The sequence below is a fragment of the Dreissena polymorpha genome, chromosome 2 (assembly GCF_020536995.1).
Source record: "Dreissena polymorpha isolate Duluth1 chromosome 2, UMN_Dpol_1.0, whole genome shotgun sequence".
Taxonomy (NCBI): Eukaryota; Metazoa; Mollusca; class Bivalvia; order Myida; family Dreissenidae; genus Dreissena; species Dreissena polymorpha.
The window spans coordinates 101897405-101913418 of record NC_068356.1 but is presented as its reverse complement, the minus strand read 5'-3'; positions in this window follow the sequence as shown (position 1 = coordinate 101913418).

Below are 16014 nucleotides of genomic sequence, written 5' to 3'. Positions count from 1 at the left end.
AAAATGCTTGATTTTGTTTGACATACTCCAATGTTGAACTTTCAACACAGATTAAAAAGATTATACTTTAGAATAAACCTTGAATTAAAAATCAAATACGTAACCACTTAAAGCTATCTGGTTAAAGCATTACCTGTATCAAATATACGTGCCTATTTACCACAATAACGCTAACGTAACGGAGAAGTGTGTAAGGCATTCCCTAACTGTTTCTTTAATTATTCAGGACAAGCCCGGCTTTTCACGGAGGCGCAGAAACAGGCAGTCCGGAGGGTCCCGGCGAACAGGCTGTTGATCGAAACTGACTCGCCATATTTTCGACCAGCTGGGGCTCGGATGTGCACTCCATCCTTTTTAGGGGACGTCGCCAACGTGATTGCGTCATATCGGGATAGTGAGGTCCGGGATGTGTGTCAGCTCACTTTGAGGAATTCTACTCAACTGTTTGGGCTATAAATAGCATAATGTAATATGACATTCGTGTGGCCAATTATTGAATTTTGAATATGGAGGAATATTTTAATGTTTAGGACACTAAGTTTAACAGAAAGGATCACAACTAAAGTGTATAGACAATGAATGGAAGTGAAAGTTTGGAAAAACTCCGTTGTAAATTATAAGTTTAAAGAAAAACTATATGCTGGGCACAATTTACTCCTCTAGTCTGTTTTAGTGGACAATTAATGGAGCATTGCAGAATTGAATACAAAATAAAGTATCACCAGGGCCCGGAACTTTAGTGTAGGCCAAATTTTTTATGAAGTAACAAGTTACCAAGACTGAAAAAGGACTCTATGGCTCTTTCCCGTTGGATAAAATGGGGAGGAGTGTGGTAAATTTACTGGTGTGTAACCGGAACAGTACGGCAGAGACTAATCGATTGACCGGAAACGAATGCAGATAATCAGCAGTCATACTGTAGCTTTACATCTGGACGGACGTCTACTTTTGTATCTGTGTTAATCTTGTGTATTTGTGTCTCCAAACCTGTCCTGAGGGATCTTGGAACAAGAGACATCTTTATTTTAGGTAAGTACTACCAGTATTTACTTCAGTTTTGATGTCAAATGTCATGCGTCCCTTCACAACTACGCTCCCGATAGCGATAAATAACAAAATACAACATTTTATGTACCGCGTATTACGACTGCTCTTCGCACGCTTTTTACGTACATTCCACACACATTCTACATATTCATTACACGTGCAAGTTTACAATACATAACATGCAAGTACATAAATTCTCATAGATAAGTCATCAAACATACATTAAACGGTGAGTTAAGTGTCGTCCCAGATTAGCCTGTGCAGGCTAATCAGGGACGACACTTTCCGCTTTATGGTATTTTTAGTTTCAAGGAAGTACCGAATATCCAGTTTAGGCGGAAAGTGTTGTCCCTGATTAGCCTGTGCAGCCTGTGCGGTCTGCACAGGCTAATCTGGGACGACACTTTACGCACATGCATTATGCCCAGTTTTCTCAGAACGCGACACATATAATGCGTGCATGTATATAGAATGGATTGAATGCATACTCTATGTGATTAAAAGCATGACCTACTGTATAAAAATAATATAAAAAATACAAGTGCTTGAACTACCAGGACAATAAAAAAGAATATCATACATTTAAACATCAACAACAATAATAATAATAATTGTAGTCTTACTATTATTCAACCAAGAAATACTTTTTGAAAAAGATATTCAGCGTATATCCTTACTTGGTTATACAGGTAGAACAGTTACTTTCATAAGTTATTTAATGAAAAACAACGGTTTAAGTGTTGTCCTGTTGTCTTTTGTAAACGAAGAACTTACTAAACAACGCAGTGAGCTGCTCTACCAGGCACGCATACTCGTAAAGGAGAAACGGATTGATAGCTCTTGGTCGTTTGATGGAATTATATTCATCAAAGACAAAACACAGAAGGTCCACAGAATAACAACCAGAGCAGATTTCTCTTCGTTCACTGAGAGTTTTTAGCGAGCTCTACCTTTTATGTACACTATACCTATTCACGCATGGACTACGACATTCCACTACTAGTATCTCGGTTTATCGGATTACAACCCACCGTAACACATAAACCTCGCGTAACACGCTAATAACCGAATTAATTTTCTAAACTAAGCCGACTTATTTTTATGCAATCGTTAGAGCATATCAAGATTTAAAACTGTGCCGTGTTTTAGTACAAGTATTGGCCTTTTCTTTATGTAGATGACTACTTTAACTACATCATAGGCATGCTATTTTTACAAAAAAATCAACTTCGTATACATGCATTGACATTTACTCAACGAACGATCAACAACATATAGTTTAGTGATCACCAAAAACTATCGATTATTCTTGTTGCTGTATTGTGTCAGATGACTGCCTTTTGTAGTTTACAATTAAATGTACCACCTATTCATGCCTACCAAACATGTCATACCTGTATAGCACTCATACTTGTATACATTCAAGTACTGTGTTAATAATCTGATATGTCCTTATCCGCCGTGTATCTTGATGTTGCTTCTTTTTTGTAATATCATAGAATGTTGCCGTGTTATATTTATGCTTACATATACACGATATTTAACAACTATGTACTAACAATTCACATCTCTTCTTTAAGATAATAGAGTAATGTCTTTGCTATTGTGGGACACGTTAACTAACCATTTAACCGGAAACAAGGCTACTGAGACGCATTCAAACAATCAATCCTTTTACTTGTTAAAAACTTAATACGAAAGGATTTAAAACATTAGCCTGACGACCTCCATTAGAAGCTTCTTCCACGATACCCATATTTTGAAGATACTGTTCTTCCGCCAGCACCTACCAATACCACAATGCCCGTTAAGCATCATTTCCTTAATCATAATATGTTACATTTTTCCACTCATCTGTTTATTTTATTTTATAAGTAATCCCTTTGGTACACGGTTCACGTTGGCGAGTATGAGATCCGACCACCACACATTGTCTACAACTGAAAAGGCGGCATGGCTTCTACTCAGCCGTCCCAGATATCATCCTCCCTAGTCAAATGACTCTCTACACTGATTGGACATGCCGCCAATCCTACTACAAACCTAGTTTTCTGTTGCTAAACCTCATTCATCGGCCCTTAACGTTCAGAAACCATACACAGCTGTACCTGTGCTCCTTACTTATTCTGTGTTCTGGAGACGTCCACCCTAACCCCGGCCCCGACTCATCGATTAGTTCTTCCCTCTCAGAATACAGCCATATATTAAACAACAACGGACTCAGCATCATGCACCTGAATATTCAGAGTCTTAGACCAAAGCTTGACATCCTACAAGTCGAGGCACATCCATACGACGTACTCGTTCTTACGGAAACTTGGCTAAACCCATCGATACCTGACGATGATATCGCTTTATTGCATTTTCAGCAACCATTTCGCTGTGATCGTATAAATCGTCTTGGCGGCGGTGTAGTTATACATGTTCGAGAAGGTATAAATGCAACCAAGCGATCAGATCTCTGTATAAATGGCTTAGAATCTCTTTGGGTCGAATTATCAACTGGTAGGCACAGATTATTGTTGGGAGGCATCTACCGTCCTCCGGACGCAAACAATGACCACTGGACCTTACTAGAAAATAACATCGATCAAGCTTTTCCGAGTCTTATGATAATATCATCATCACTGGAGACTTTAATATGAACGTCCTCAGTCAATGCCCAAATAAAATCATAAATCTTATGACATCATACAACGCTGAACAACTTGTCTCCTCACCAACTCACATCACAGAACACTCTAGCTCACTTATCGATCTAATCTTTGTAAAAAACAAAAATCACATACTATCCAGCTTTGTTGCAGACCCTTTCATTCCAAACTTAACTCGTTTTCACTGTCCAGTAGTGGTAGTTCTTCATTTGCATAAGCCCAGAACAGCTCCATTCAAACGACGTATATGGGTCTACGACAGAGGAAACTATGATGATTACAGACCCGGCTTACGGTCGACGGACTGGAACAGCCTTTTCGACAACGACGACCTAGATGATATTACCGAGAAAATAACAGACACAATCCTATCAATAGCATCCCAAAATATCCCAAACAAAATAATCACAGTAAGACCTCATGACATCCCATGAATGTCACACCTGATTAGAACTCTTATAAAAAAAGAGGCAAAAACTTCATAAAAAAGCAAAAAAGTTGAATACGCCAGAAGCATGGTCAAAGTTTAAACACGCAAGAAATTTAGTCACTAAACATATACGTCAGGCAAAACAAAACTATAAAATAAATTAATTGAGAAATTAAATCAACCTAACACATCTCCTAAAACATGGTTTTTAAACAGCTAAACAACTTGCAAACGAAACACAATCGCAAACAATACCAACATTATACGACCACAATCACGAGGCAACTACTGACGATGGCAAAGTTGATCTTCTTAACAACTACTTTTCCTCTCGGTCAACTATCGACGATCGAGATCACTATCCTCCACCAATAAATCGTGTTACGGAATCCTCTTTGAGAAGCATCACCATTACGCCCCAAGACGTTCAAGACGCTCTTTCACTTCTTGACCCAAGCAAAGCAAGTGGCCCAGACATGGTCAGTCCTAGGCTTCTAAAAGAAGGCATACACGAACTGTCTATACCTCTTTCAACATGTTTCAATAAGCTCATGCAGAATTCGTATTTCCCTGATTCTTGGAAGCTTGCAAACGTTGCGCCTATCTTCAAAAAATCAGATCCTTCTAAACCCTCCAACTACCGCCCTATTTCCCTACTTAGTTGCCTCGGCAAACTAATGGAACGCTGCATACACAAATACATATATAATTACCTAACGACAAATAATCTTATTACCCCTTTCCAATCTGGCCTTATAAAAGGGGACTCGACCGTAAATCAACTTACATGTCTTTACAACGACATATGTCAGGCCATGGACGAGGGCAAGGAAGTGCGTGCTGTATTCTGCGATATTTCAAAAGCTTTCGACCGAGTCTGGCATCGTGGTCTCATCACAAAACTTTCGTCTTTTGGAATATGTGACTCCCTACTTAACTGGATTATGTTCTACCTGTCAAATCGCAAACAACGCGTTGTGTATGCAAAATCTAAATCATCATGGCGCCATAAACAAGCAGGCGTCCCTCAAGGCTCCATCCTTGGCCCCTTATTCTTTCTCGCCTATATTAACGATATCGTTTCTGCTGTCAACTCAAACATCCGGCTCTTTGCCGACGACACCGGTCTCTACATTATTGTAGAAGATCCTGTAACTGAATCAACCACGCTAAACAACGACCTTGTATCCATACATTCGTGGTCCCAGTCTTGGCTTGTATCGTTTAACCCTGAGAAAACTGAATCTATTATTTTCAGCAGGAAAAGGCTTAAATCACAACACCCACCTTTAATTATAAATTCTCTAAATATCGAAGAAGTTGACACCCACAAGCACTTGGGTCTAACCCTTTCCTCTGACGCAAAATGGAACGCACATATCTCAATTACTCTGTCAAAAGCTTGGCGACTTATCGGTATTCTTAGGTCGCTTAAATTCTGCCTCAACCGCTCCTGTCTCGAAAAAATGTGTTTTTCACTTATCCGCCCTACACTTGAATACTCTGATGTGGTCTGGGACAACTGTAGCGAATACCTAAAGCAAGAACTTGAATCTGTTCAAGTGGAAGCTGCCCGTATATGTACTGGAGCAACAAAATATTGCAACATCCAAAAGCTACTCAACGACATCAAATGGGATACACTATCGGAAAGAAGGAAACAACACCGCTTACTTCTATTTTACAAAATGGCACATTGACTTTCACCACCCTACATGTCAGATCTAATTACACATATAAATCAAACCCAATCAGGCGGATACAACTTAAGACACATCCGACATGCCCGAGCACGCACGCAAGCATATAGTTTATCTTTCTTACCCAAAACAATACGGGAATGGAATCAACTGCACATAACAATACAAAACTCACCAGACGTACAATCATTCAAAAACGCCCTACAAAAAGCTAAAAATAAATCCTCACCTCTTTTTTACTGCGGTTCACGAACTGGGCAAATCCTACACACACGTCTTCGACTCGACTGTAGCGGTTTGAACCACGATCTGTACAGAAGGTCTCTAGTAAGCTCCCCCTTATGTTCCTGTGGATCTTCAGAAACAATTGAACATTTCCTCTTAAGATGTCCACATTATACAAACCTCAGAACCCACTGCTTTGCCGATATACGGTGCCCTATTACTACAAATAATCTCTTAAATGGCTTTGATCGATTCTCTCTTGCAGAAAACGAACTTCTGTTTCGCGCTGTACAGCGATATATCATAGCAACGAAACGCTTTGCAACATATGTGTAAACGGCTCTCTCCTGCTCGACAACAGACCGTGTACCAGGTTTACAAATAAAATAACGTTTTTTTTTGTGTGTGTGTTTTTTTTCTTGTAAGATTTTTGCATTCCTTTTTAAATAATTCTTTTAGATAACGTCTTCTCCAACCATTTTCACATGTAATCTAAACACTTACAGTTCGACTTCTGACCACAATGACTGCAGTCGCAACTCAACACAAACGGAGAGGAATTCATATAAGTGTCACATCGACCTTGTTTTCCAATTCAAAGCACATTTAATTTTGGTATATGCTTATTTCGAATTATGTTTACATGTGTACATGTTTACTTGCAATATTTGCTTAAAAATAAAGTTTAAACTAAGTGTTGCCCTGGGTGTGTGTGTGTGTGTGTGTGTGTGTGTGTGTGTGTGGTGTGTGTGTGTGTGTGTGTGTGTGTGTGTGTGGTGTGTGTGTGTGTGTGTGTGTGTGTGTGTGTGTGTGTGTGTGTGTGGTGTGTGTGTGTGTGTGTGTGTGTGTGGGTGTGTGTGTGTGTGTGTGTGTGTGTGTGTGTGTGTGTGTGTGTGTGTGTGTGTGTGTGTGTGGGTGTGTGTGGTGTGTGTGTGGTGTGTGTGTGTGTGTGTGTGTGTGTGGGTGTGTGTGTGTGTGTGTGTGTGTGTGTGTGTGTGTGTGTGGTGTGTGTGTGTGTGTGTGTGTGGTGTGTGTGTGTGTGTGTGTGTGGTGTGTGTGTGTTTCAACTTAACAATTCACCGCATGAAATGTTTGTCGTAAAGTGCACGTACATTAAACAACATAAAAGTGTTCATAGAAACACTTTTTACTGCGTGTGATCACATTATATGTGTCCTCATTGTCGCCATCGTACTATGGCATTGTCGCCATCGTACTTTCGCATTGTCGCCATCGCACTATCGTATTGTCGCCCTCTGTATTTTAACGTGTAACCACGATGACCCTAACGGTATTCCGTACTTTTACGGCATGATCTTCTTATTTCATTTATTCAGATAAATAGGCATACATATTTCTGGCTTTGTACCTCGAAATATGTTTTACTTTTTGGTTCATATATTGTTTCTTTACTTATAATTATGTATATCTCATCGTGGTATGTTTGCCTCCGCGAAGTTGTATGACCTAGATTGTTTATATCATGTTCCACTAAATATGCTTGTGTATTTTGAAAAGCAAAGTTAGAGACATTATATTTCAGCATGAATAAATAAACCGCATTAAACAAGATTTAAGAACAAAGAAAAAGATAAAATGACAATGGTAAACACATTTATGTTATTTATTCCATTTTTTTTCACTCATATGCACTGTTTCGTTCATTTACTTTATTACTGTTCTGTAAACACTAAATAGTTTTCACTTTGTTATTTATATGCAGTTTAGTCAACGACATTGTCAAGCAAAACACTCATATTCAATGACCCGTACATCCACTTTCTCTCTCTTTATACACTCACTTTCTTCAATCAACCATTTTCGCTTGCTCACATTTCTTTAGACTCATACAATCACATTCAATAACTAGGAATGTCGCGGCAGAGGCCGTCGCGTATCCCCACGCCGCATGTTTGACGCGGGGGCGCCCCAGGGTTGGTAACAGGCATGCATAGTTGAGATTGACAGAATTGTCGTAAGAGATGTACAGTATCAATTTGAAGTAAATCGATGTAGAAATGAAGAAGTTAATGTAAAATAACCTAAAAAAAATGAGTGAAAATCTCTGACCCATCCCCACCCCAACCCCCATAACTTTTGCCCAGGTGTCAGATCAAAATTCCAAAAAATGTGCTGTCGCACATATGCTCATAGCTACCATGTGTGTTAGTTTCAAGGTTCTAGTGCCTATAGTGTAGGAGGAGATAGTGGCAGGACAGACGGACGAACAGACAGCGGAGATAACCACATAAAAGATTTCAAAATCTAAACGCGGACCCTAAGTTCAAGGTCAAGGTCACAGGATGGAAAGATGTTGTCCAGATACACATGCATACCAAATATGAAAGCAATATCTGAAGGGACACAGTAGTTATAAGATTTTTTTGAATCGCGGTCGCAGATTTTGAAACCTGAACGCGGACCCCAAGTTAAAAAATTTCATGCGCATGGAAAGGTGTTGTCCTGATACACATGCGTACCAAATATGAAAGCAATATCTGAAGGGACACAGAAGGTATGAGCCTTTTTCGAATCAACGTCGCATATTTCGAAACCTGAACGCTGACCTCAAGTTCAAGGTCAAGGTCACAGGGGTCAACAATTGTATGCGCATGGAAAGGTGTTGTCCAGATACACATGCATACCAAATATGAAAGCAATATCTGAAGGGACACAGTAGTTATGAGCCTTTTTCGAATCGCGGTCGCAGATTTGGAAACCTGAACGCTGACCTCAAGATCAAGGTCAATGTCACAGGGGTAAAAAATTGTATGCGCATTGAAAGGTGTTGTCTAAATACACATGCATACCAAATATGAAAGCAATTGGTATAGGGACACGGTAGTTATAAGCCTTTTTCGAATCGAGGTCGCAGGAAAATCTTTGACCCGGCCCCACCCCAACCCCCATAACATTTGACCAAGGGGTCAGATCAAATTTCCGTCGCTATCACCGTCGCATATATGCTTATAGCTACCATGTTTGTAAGTTTCAAGGTTCTAGTGCTAATAGTGTAGGAGAAGATAGTGGCCAGGACGGACGGACGGCGGAGATAACCACATAATCCCCACTTTTTTCTCCGAAAAGCGTGGGTATAAAAACACATTCACTTGTGCACACTACTCATACGCTCACATTTAATATACTCACATTGAATTTACCACACAATCAACGGTCTACACTACTCATACACTCACATTCAATATAATAAATACACTGGTTCGTTGGTTCTAAAAAACCATGCACCTCATTCAATATACCACACAATCACCGGTTCACACTACTCATGCACTCAAATTCAAAATACCACACAATCAACGGTTCACCCTACTCATACATTCACATTTCATATACTCACATTCGCTGGTTCGCACTACTTATACACTCACCTTCAATATAAAACATACACTGGTTCATTGGTTCCAACTACTCATACACTCACATTAATATACTCGAATTCGCTGGTTTACACGACTCATACACTCACATTCAATATAACACACATTCACTGGTTCACACTACTCATACACTCATATCAAATATATAACACACATTCACTGGTTCACACTACTCATGCACTCATATCAAATATATAACACACATTCACTGGTTCACACTACTCATGCACTCATATCAAATATAGCACACATTCACTGGTTCACACTACTCATACACTCATATCAAATATAACACACATTCACTGGTTCACACTACTCATGCACTCATATCAAATATATAACACACATTCACTGGTTCACACTTCTCATGCACTCATATCAAATATATAACACACATTCACTGGTTCACACTACTCATGCACTCATATCAAATATTATACCTCACATTAATTTGTTTCTTCTTTGCGTATATAAACTACACAGGTCCGTTATTTAAATAGTGCCCGATAAAGATGCGCGCGCATCTAGTCAGCGGGCGCTATTTAGAATAGCACCCGCTGACTAGATGCGCGCGCATGTAATAGTGCCCGCTAGAATGAATTTTTATAACTTTTGTGCAAGTTTTACAAGTTAGAGATTTTAGTTTGATATACATAGGGTAAACGCACGATTCGTTTGGCAGGTCACAAGTGTGTGTTTTTATTATTAATCACATCTTAAAAATACAAAAATTAAATGCTATATTTAGATTCAATGTTTTGCAACATGTTATCTGTAATAACAGCAGATATTTTCATATATAATGTATCTCAATATGTGAAATTCTATACAAGAAAAATGAGTTTTGTAAAAAGAAGCGATTTTTTTCCGTGTTCAAATTTCGCAGGTAGACATTTCGCTAACAAAAATAATACTTAGATATTATTAATAGTAACGATTCGGTTGGCAGGTCACGAGTGTGTGTTTGTTATTATAAATTTCATCTTAAAAATACAAAAATTATATGCTATATTTGGGACCAATGTTTTGCAACATGTTGTCTGTGATATAAGCAGTTATCTCTATATAAAATCTATCTCAATATAGGAAATGCTTTACAATAAAAATGTTCTGTATAATATAAGAAATAGAAAACCTCACTTCAGGTCCAATGGCAGAATAGTGACCAGCCAGGCAGCCTCAAAAAGTATATGGACCTCAGCCTTCGGCTTCGGTCACTATTTTGCCATAGGGCCCTCAGTGAGGTTTTCTATTTCTTAAATATTACATACATTCATTTGTTCACACTACTCATACACTCATATCAAATATAACACACATTCACTGGTTCACACTACTCATGCACTCATATAAAATATAACACACATTCACTGATTCACACTACTCATACACTCATATCAAATATAACACACATTCATTGGTTCACACTACTCATACACTCATACAAATATAACACACATTCACTGGTTCACACTACTCATGCACTCATATCAAATATAACACACATTCACTGGTTCACACTACTCATACACTCATATAAAATATAACACACATTCACTGGTTCACACAACTCATGCACTCATATCAAATATAAAACACATTCACTGGTTCACACTACTCATACACTCATATCAAATATAACACACATTCACTGGTTCACACTACTCATACACTTATATCAAATATAACACACATTCACTGGTTCACACTACTCATACACTCATATCTTATATAACACACATTCACTGGTTCACACTACTCATGCACTCATATAAAATAAAACACACATTCACTGGTTCACACTACTCATAGACTCATATCAAATATGACACACATTCACTGGTTCACACTACTCATGCACTCATATAAAATATAACACACATTCACTGGTTCACACTACTCATGCACTCATATAAAATATAACACACATTCACTGGTTCACACTACTCATGCACTCATATCAAATATAACACACATTCACTGGTTCACACTACCCATGCACTCATATAAAATATAACACACATTCACTGGTTCACACTACTCATACACTCATATAAAATATAACACACATTCACTGGTTCACACTACTCATACACTCATATCAAATATAACACACATTCACTGGTTCACACTACTCATGCACTCATATAAAATATAACACACATTCACTGGTTCACACTACTCATGCACTCACATAAACTATAACACACATTCACTGGTTCACACTACTCATGCACTCATATCAAATATAACACACATTCACTGTTCACACGACTCATACACTCATAGCAAATATAACACACATTCACTGGTTCACACTACTTATACACTTATATAAAACATAACACACATTCACTGATTCACACTACTCATACACTCATATCAAATATAACACACATTCACTGGTTCACACTACTCATGCACTCATATAAAATATAACACACATTCACTGGTTCACACTACTCATACACTCATATCAAATATGACACACATTCACTGGTTCACACTACTCTTACACTCATATCAAATATAACACATATTCACTGGTTCGCACTACTCATGCACTCATATAAAATATAACACACATTCACTGGTTCACACTACTCATACACTCATATCAAATATAATACACATTCGCTGGTTCACACTACTCATGCGATCATATCAAATATAAAACACATTCACTAGTTCACACTACTCATGCACTCATATCAAATATAACACACATTCACTGGTTCACACTACTCATACACTCATATCAAATATAACACACATTCACTGGTTCACACTACTCATGCACGCATATCAAATATAACACACATTCATTGGTTCACACTACTCATACACTCATATCAAATATAAAACACATTCACTGGTTCACAATACTCATACACTCATATCAAATATGACACAAATTCACTGGTTCACACTACTCATAGACTCATTTCAAATATAACACAAATTCACTGGTTCACACTACTAATGCACTCAAATAAAATATAACACACATTCACTGGTTCACACTACTCATAGACTCATATCAAGTAATAACACACATTCACTGATTCACACTACTCATACACTCATATCAAATATAACACACATTCACTGGTTCACACTACTCATACACTCATATCGAATATAACACACATTCACTGTTTCACACTACTCATGCACTCATATCAAATATAACACACATTCACTGGTTCACACTACTCATACACTCATATAAAATATAAAACATATTCACTGCTTCACACTACTCATACACTCATATCAAATATAACACACATTCACTGGTTCACACTACTCATACACTCATATCAAATATAACACAAATTCACTGGTTCACACTACTCATAGACTCATTTCAAATATAACACGCATTCACTGGTTCACACTACTCATGCACTCAAATAAAATATAACACACATTCACTGGTTCACACTGCTCATAGACTCATATCAAATATAACACACATTCACTGGTTCACACTACTCATACACTCATATCAAATATGACACACATTCACTGGTTCACACTACTCATACACTCATATCAAATATAACACACATTCACTGGTGTACACTACTCATACACTCATATCAAATATAACACACATTCACTGGTTCACACTACTCATGCACTCATATAAACTATAACACACATTCACTGGTTCACACTACTCATAGACTCATATCATATATGACACACATTCACTGGTTCACACTACTCATACACTTATATCAAATATGACACACATTCACTGTTTCACACTACTCATGCACTCATATCAAATATAACACACATTCACTGGTTCACACTACTCATACACTCATATCAAATATAACACACATTCACTGGTTCACGCTACTCATACACTCATATCAAATATAATACACATTCACTGGTTCACAATTCTCATACACTCATATCAAATATGACACACATTCACTGGTTTACACTACTCATGCACTCATATCAAATATACCACACATTCACTGGTTCACACTACTCATAGACTCATTTCAAATATTACACACATTCACTGGTTCACACTACTCATACACTCATTTCAAATATAACACACATTCACTGGTTCACACTAGTCATACACTCATATCACATATAACACACATTCACTGGTTCCCACTACTTATAGACTCATTTCAAATATAACACACATTCACTGGTTCACACTACTCATGCACACAAATAAAATATAACACACATTCACTGGTTCACACTACTCATAGACTCATATCAAATATAATACACATTCACTGGTTGTCACTACTCATACACTTATATCAAATATAACACACATTCACTGGTTCACACTACTCATGCACTCATATCAAACATAACACACATTCACTGGTTTACACTACTTATGCACTCATATCAAATATAACACACATTCACTGGTGTACACTACTCATACACTCATATCAAATATAACACACATTCACTGGTTTACACTACTCATGCACTCATATCAAATATAATACACATTCACTGGTTTACACTACTCATACACTCATATCAAATATAACACACACTCACTGGTTCACACTACTCATGCACTCATATAAAATATAACACACATTCACTGGTTCACACTACTCATACACTCATATCAAATATGACACACATTCACTGGTTCACACTACTCATACACTCATATCAAATATAACACATATTCACTGGTTTACACTACTCATACACTCATATCAAATATAACACACACTCACTGGTTCAGACTACTCATACACTCATATCAAATATAACACACATTTACTGGTTCACACTACTCATAGACTCATTTCAAATATAACGCACATTCACTGGTTAACACTACTCATACAATCTAATACTTATCATTTTATCGCGTTCCATGAACCACACATTCAATAATTCATACTACTCTTGCACTTACATTGGATGATGCAAACCTTTACTCGTGAATACTTATTATACACTCCGCTGATTCGTATTGATTGAACCACACATTTGATAAATTCTGGTTGGTTGTTCTCATTGTGTTGGCCAATGATATGGCGTTTTAGAACCGAGCATTTGATCGACAAAATATTGCAGCAAAGCACATACATATAGTGGGAAAGTCGAATTTTATTGAATATTAAAGTTATTAGCCGAACGGGAGATCGGTTAGTTGTGTAATTACGTTGCATTTACTGTCTTTTAACGAATCCAGTTGCATTTCGTCGGCAACTGCATGGGAACATGTGTCGATGAAAACGGTCACGTCCCGTGTTCCACAATCTTTCAGCAATAGGCATAGAGAGCGTTTCATATCTTGTGTATATATAATACCTATACGAGGGTTATTTTTTCAAACTGTGTATTTTTGTCAATATTCGTTGTTAAGCCATTGTCAAACCATACACAATAGGTGATCATTTAATAATCTGGAACCCCTGGGGTAAGCTCGGGTTTGGGGGGGGGTGGTAGGGTCCGAAGGGGGATAAATGTATGATACTTCTGCCTGTGGTTTTAGTGAGCTTCAACAAAACCTTATGGACCTGGTTCTTGTGCCTGACATTATGTGTCACAACCATTGCACTGATGCCGCGTAATTAAAATCCACCCATGCTTGGCAAAGTTATTGTGTTGATTTTTGTAATTTGAACTTGGAATTTCCATGCTAAACTTGATCTTATACCTAAGAACCTGGTAAGGGCTTAATTTAAAAAAGTGACTCTATTTCCTATCATGCTGATAAGTTCTGCAAAGTTTTTCAAACCTCATCCATGCTGAGCAATGTTATGCTCTGGGCAAAGTATAAACGTGAGATTTCATAAAAGTCCTAGTCACCATAAACATTAAATTTTGACTCGAACTGGTGACATATGGATAGTGTTCTTGTGCCATACACTAATTATAATAAGTGTAATTATAACTTTTGTTAGTTAAATTTGTTATTTGTAAAGCACATGATATGGAGATAAAAGTAGGATTATAATCGTTTGGTTTTTTTTCCAAAATGTTTGAAGTTTTACATTCAACCTCGAACGGTGACCTTTACCTTGGACTTTGGCACGGTGTCGATGCTTTTGACACTTCGATCATGCGAATTTGTTTTGCTAAAATAGTGTAAAATTCATCAATTCTCGACAAAGAATAGCTCCGGACAAAATTTTAAGTACTGATATTTACTTAATTTGATCCATGACCGCGAATTGTGACCTTGAATTTGGACCTAGTGACCTGTAGTTTGAGTGTGACACTCAATCTAATCATGCACAGCATATGGCGAAGTAGACCTAGTGTTTGACACCACATGGCGAAGTAGACCTAGTGTTTGGCACCACATGGCGAAGTAGACCTAGTGTTTGACACCACATGGCGAAGTAGACCTAGTGTTTGACACCACATGGCGAAGTAGACCTAGTGTTTGACACCACATGGCGAAGTAGACCTAGTGTTTGACACCACATGGCAAAGTAGACCTAGTGTTTGACACCACGTGGCGAAGTAGACCTAGTGTTTGACACCACATGACGAAGTAGACCTAGTGTTTGACACCACATGGCGAA